Source organism: Amblyomma americanum, chromosome 2, assembly GCF_052857255.1.
Source record: "Amblyomma americanum isolate KBUSLIRL-KWMA chromosome 2, ASM5285725v1, whole genome shotgun sequence".
NCBI classification, from domain to species: Eukaryota; Metazoa; Arthropoda; class Arachnida; order Ixodida; family Ixodidae; genus Amblyomma; species Amblyomma americanum.
In genome coordinates this window covers 221648194-221654428 of record NC_135498.1, presented here as the reverse complement: position 1 = coordinate 221654428, position 6235 = coordinate 221648194, and the positions used below count along the sequence as shown (strand labels likewise).

At 47.2% G+C, this 6235-nt stretch overlaps 1 pseudogene; it reads right to left on the bottom strand.

The window, feature by feature from the left end:
• Positions 1-594: 594 nt before the first annotated feature.
• Positions 595-2290, bottom strand: LOC144120380 (uncharacterized; annotated as a pseudogene).
• Positions 2291-6235: the final 3945 nt, after the last annotated feature.

Genomic DNA, 6235 nt, shown 5'->3' with positions numbered 1-6235 from the left:
GAAATACTCCGGAGCCGAAGTTATGCCAAAGGGTAGCCGCTCAAAGCAATAACGGCCAAACGGAGTAATGAAGGTTGTGAGCGGCTGGCATTCCTTTGCTAACCTCACTTGATGGAAACCCGAGTTTGCGTCGAGTTTGGAAAACTTGACGGCACCGCTGAGCAACCCGAGTGTCTCGTCAACAGTGGGGAGCACAAACCGTTCGCGTTGCACCGATTTGTTCAGTTGAGTCAGGTCCGCGCATATTCGCACTTTTCCTGACGGCTTCAAGACGGGCACTATGCCAGCACACCACTCCGTAGGCCCTTGAACTTTACGAATGACCCCATTCTTTTCCAGCTCTTGTTTTACGCCGTCTCGCAGCGGGATGGGCATGCGACGAGCAGTGTGAATGGCATACGGCACGGCATCTGGTTTAAGACGAATAGAGTATTCGCCTTTCATGGTCCCCAGACCACGGAACAAGGAACCAAAACGCGTCTGCACTACCTGATGAACTGATGCTTCGTCCACAAATTTAACTATTCCCAGGGCTTGTATTGCGGGTAAGCCAAGAATCACATTGCTCACCGAATCGACAACGAAAACATCCTGTCAAAAGGAAGCACGCTTCCACAGAATGTCGGCAGTAAATTTTCCCTTCAAGTTCAACCTGTCACCGCCTGGTCCCATCAGAATAACATCAGTAGGCTGTAGTACCTTTGGCAGCGCTGGAAACGACCCTGGGACAACATTTACCTCGGCTCCCGTGTCAACTTTCGCCGAAACAACTGCACCATTGATAGCAATCTGAACAAAGCGAGCCTTTGCAGATGACACAGCCAAATCTCCCACGGAAAATGTCACACAGTTCATGTTCGGTTGCTCACCCCGAGGACTGCGGATGCCTACCTCTGAAGGCCATGCTTCTGGTTCCGTCGTCCTGTGTGTCCGTGAGCACACAGCTGCGAAATGTCCCCGGCGCTGGCACACGTAGCACAGTGCTCCTCTGGCCGGGCACGACGACCTCGAATGAGGGCCCCTACCGCAGCGGCACACGTCTGGTGATCCGGACGTCTCCGGTTCGGTGTCCGCCTATGAACAATGTCGACTTCGGCTCTCGTCAGGAATTCATGCTCTTCGCGGTCCACCACGCTCCGAAGATCCTGCTGCTGTTGCTGCACAGCTTCTTTCAAGCGTGCCTTGGTGAGAGCACTTTTTAGAGTCAGCGCTGCATCCATTTGAAGAGCTTCCGACAACTTTGCGTCCCGTAGTCTGTGGGGACCTGCCCTGCAGCCCCCTGAGTTTGCTTTCCCGCGAGGCACCGTGCAGCAGCAGTCTCACCCCGAGGATGAACGCGTTCCCTTGTCAGTTACATTAACTGGCAAGAGAGGGCGCCAGCGTCGCTGCGCGGGAGACTGCTGAAGCCCGCCCGCGGGAGATGGGGTCGCTTCGGCTGGGATAATCGCCGCGAACGGACGCGTCGCTCGCGGCTCCGCTCTTCGCCGGCGGGGCGACGAAGCGACGGGGAGACAGGCTCCCGTACTCGTCCCGTCCGGCCTGCGGAGTTTATATCCCTTGCCCTAGCGCGGGCGAACATTCGCTCGGAACCTTGCTGGTGAGTCGGACGACCTCGATTCATTAGCGTGCCTTGTTGCTAGCTGGCGTTATTGTTGCTGTAGCAATAAATGCCTGTTTGTGTCAGCCAATGTGTCGTTCCTTTGTTCCCCCAGAGCAAGGCCCGCCGTGGTCGGCGAGCGCTCGGTAGCGTACGCGATCACGGGGTGGGGTTCGGGCGGCTTTGAACCGTGTCAGCCGCGATTGAGTGGGGAGAACGTACTTATCTCCCCATGTCGAACCCCACAAGTCCAACTACAAACCGGTCGAGAATCATCCGCTCTTTCTTCACCTTCCCGTAGTCGCATCTATCGGCCAGCGTATGTAACTCTGTAACATACTGATCTACAAACTCGCCTGGTTCTTGGTGGCGGCGATGGAAGCACGCACTTTCGTAGACTAAGTTCCTTGTGGCGACAAAATGGGTGTCGAACTGTGTCTTCACCACGTCGTATTTCTTCGAATCTTCCTCGGACAAGTTGAAAGTCTTGAAAATGTTGCGTGCCTGTCGTCCCATCGCGTACAGCAACGTACGCACCTGAGCCTCTTGAGTTCGCCCATTAAGTCCTGAGGCGAATCGGTAGTCATCGAATTCTTGTATCCACCCAGGCCACTCGGACGTCTTGTCGAAGTTGAAGCTCGCTGGCGGCTGCACCAAAAAAGGCTGAGACGAAACCTTCGTTTCTTCCGACATTTTCTGGGCTGTTATCCGGCTGGTAAACGATGCTGCTGGCGGCCGGCCACAGGCGGTAACCTTCCGTCTGCCGTGGGTTCCGTATAATCTGGACAACCACTTATGACACCATGTGGTGTTTCGCAGGACGACACATCGACGAAGACTAATGCGTGGCCCCCAGGCCCATGGCCAAAGGAAAAGAGCCCCCCGTTTATTGCAACCTGACAAGTATATATACAGACACTGAGTACGTCACGCATGCGCCGAGCATCACAAGAGTACACGTGCACTTTCTACGATAGATACTATCACACGAGGATCGATAACGCCACACACGTCCTGTATTACCGCGAGCGTGACGTGGAACGTCATCTAACGGCGAGGGCGGAAACTGTGCGAGAGCCCTCTTAAGCAACCTGTGGCATCAAGACTGCCAGAACCGAGACTCTCGTTAAGCTATTAGCAGATAAGGAAAAGTAAATGAGGGGCCCGTTAGACAAACTTATGAAGGGAGCCAACAGTCACCGAAACCAAGGTGCATAGGGGAACGTTATTTTTTTAATGTGTTATGCTTATCAGTGGGATAATATTACTTAGATTAATAAATCGCTTAAAGAAAATTACTTATATAAAGCAGCAGGAAAAACAACCATGCCGCCGGTGGGATCCGAACCCACGATCTCCGAATATCGCGTCCGGTGCTCTTACCAACTGAGCTACGGCGACGGCTGTCCAATCTGCTGCTCTCGTGGGTATTCATGTTTATTTGGTGTAAGCGAACCTTGAGAGTATTCACCAGCGCCACCCCCGACCATAGCGGCGGACGTAGCACGTCCTGTATTACCGCGAGCGTGACGTGGAACGTCATCTAACGGCGAGGGCGGAAACTGTGCGAGAGCCCTCTTATGCTACCTATGGCAACAAGACTGCCAGAACCGAGACCCCCGTTAAGCTATTAGCAGGCAAGGTAAAGGAAATGAGGGGCTCGTTTGATAAACATATTAAGGAAGCAAACAGTCACCGAAACCAAGGGGTATAGGGGAATGTTTTTAATCTTTTTTTTTTGTAGTGCCAATCAATCGGTTTAAAGAAAATTACTTATATAATGCAGCAGAAAAAACAACCATGCCGCCGGTGGGATCCGAACCCACAACCTCCGAATATCGCGTCCGGTGCTCTTACCAACTGAGCTACGGCGACGGCTGTCCAATCTGCTGCTCTCGTGGGTATTTATGTTTATTTGGTGTACGCGAACCTTGAGAGTGTTCACCAGCGAAACCCTCGACCATAGCGGCGGACGAGGCACGTCCTGTATTACCGCGAGCGTGACGTGGAACGTCATCTAACGGCAAGGGCGGAAACTGTGCGAGAGCCCTCTTAAGCAACCTGTGGCATCAAGACTGCCAGAACCGAGACCCTCGTTAAGCTATTAGCAGACAAGGTAAAGTAAATGAGGGGCCCGTTAGACAAACTTATGAAGGGAGCCAACAGTCACCGAAACCGAGGTGCATAGGGGAACGTTATTTTTTAAAAATGTGTTATGCTTATCAGTGGGATAATATTACTTAGATTAATAAATCGCTTAAAGAAAATTGCTTATATAAAGCAGCAGAAGAAACAACCATGCCGCCGGTGGGATCCGAACCCACTCTCAAGGTTCGCGTACACCAAATAAACATCAATACCCACGAGAGCAGCAGATTGGACAGCCGTCGCCGTAGCTCAGTTGGTAAGAGCACCGGACGCGATATTCGGAGGTCGTGGGCTCGGATCCCACCGGCGGCATGGTTGTTTTTTCTGCTGCTTTATATAAGTAATTTTCTTTAAGCGATTTATTAATTTAAGTAATATTATCCCACTGATAAGCATAACACATTAAAAAAATAACGTTCCCCTATGCACCTTTGTATCTGTGACTGTTGGCTCCCTTCATATATATATATATATATATATATATATATATATATATATATATATATATATATATATATATATATATATATATATATATATATATATATATATATGTATAAAGATATCTGAAAAACATTGACATTATCTTGTAAACAAATTAGGAGCTGACAAACACATCACACAAAAATACAAATTGAAACTGAACAAGGACGCAATAAAAACCACCGCCTCGTTAGATAATAATAATAATAATAATAAAAATAAAAATAATAATAATAATAATAATGGAAATTGGAGCATATTATTAAAAACAAAAAAGTACATTTACTTACTGCACACTTTTGAATTGTCAGGAATCTAATATTGCACGTATACGGTTTGTGATAATATTGCACATCCTTATAGTTACTCATAAAGTATTAGGGCAGATTAACGGGACACTGAGGACAAATAGAAGCTGGCCTGTATTGTAACGGTACCGTGTTAAAACCACAAAGAGATCATTCTCACCAAAATTGGAGCTTCTGTAAGCTAGAATAGAAAAACAGGCGCTGCCGTCAGCGGCCGATTTCGGAAGTGAAATGCATGTATCAACACAGATTTTTGTGCGCGGATCCCAGAAGCTAAGCTACACCACCATTCACCTGTACACGGTGGCAGCCCGGTGGCAGAAAGTACAGATGTCACGAATTTGAATTGACTGCTGGCAAGGTTTTGGTAACAGCAGATCTATTGAAGGATGGAGGGGACATCGTGCTAGGAAAGCTAACCACCCTGTATACGCAATGCCTTATGACCTCGACTGTACCAGAAGTATGGAACAATGCAAACATTACTTTAATTCATAAGATGGGAGACGCCAAGGACTTGAAAAATTACAGGCCGATCAGCTTACTATCCGTTGCCTACAAAGTATTTACTAAGGTAATCGCTAATAGAGTCAGGGCAACCTTAGACATTAATCAACCAAATGATCAGGCAGGCTTTCGTAAAGCACATTCCACAATAGATCATATTCACACTGTCAATCAGATGATAGAGAAATGAGCAGAATATCACCAACCTCTATATATGGCTTTCATTGATTACGAGAAAGCATTCGACTCAGTGGAAACCTCAGCAGTCATACAGGCATTGCGTAATCAGGGGGTAGAAGAGCCTTATGTAAAAATACTGGAAAATATAAATAGCAACTGCACCGCTACTATAGTCCTCCATAAAGTCAGCAATAAAATTCCAGTAAGGAAGGGCGTCAGGTAAGGAGACACGATCTCGCCAATGCTATTCACCGCATGTTTACAGGAGGTATTCCGAGGCCTGAATTGGGAACAGTTTGGAATAAGAGTGAATGGAGAATACCTAAATAATCTGCGATTCGCTGATGACATTGCCTTGCTGAATCACTCAGGAGGTGAACTGCAAATCATGATCAATGAGTAAGACAGGCAGAGCAGAACGATGGGTCTAAAAATTAACATGCAGAAAACCAAGCTTATGTTTCAGGGCTTTTCAGGGCTCGAGGGACTTGCGTCAACATGACAAATACTATCAGATTAGGACCATTTGGTATATCGTGCGATAAAAGTGAGAAAAACACTTGGGGTGACTTTCTCAGATGACATGTCTTGGAACGAACATGTCAAGATTCTTTGCGGGAAAGTGGAAAAAGCTGCCAGTATTTTAAATACATGCCGTCACTCGTTTCCAACTAGTGTAAAAAAACTTCTTTATAATTCATTAATCCATTCACAGCTTGATTATTGCTCACTGATTTGGGGGAACACGACATTAAATAATATACATAGCTTAATTCTATTGCAGAAGAAAGCAATACGAGCAATTGAGAATGTTCCTTACTTGGAACACACTCAACACTTTTCCTCAAAAACAATATATTAAAAGCTACTGACATATATAGCTTCAAGTTAATTAGATGCTACAATCGAGCAATTAAGGGGAAACTTGAGACATTCCTAACACAAACTCAGAGAGCACACGCAGCGTATATCCCTATCGTCATCACTTACCCTGGAACATTCCTTTTTCGCG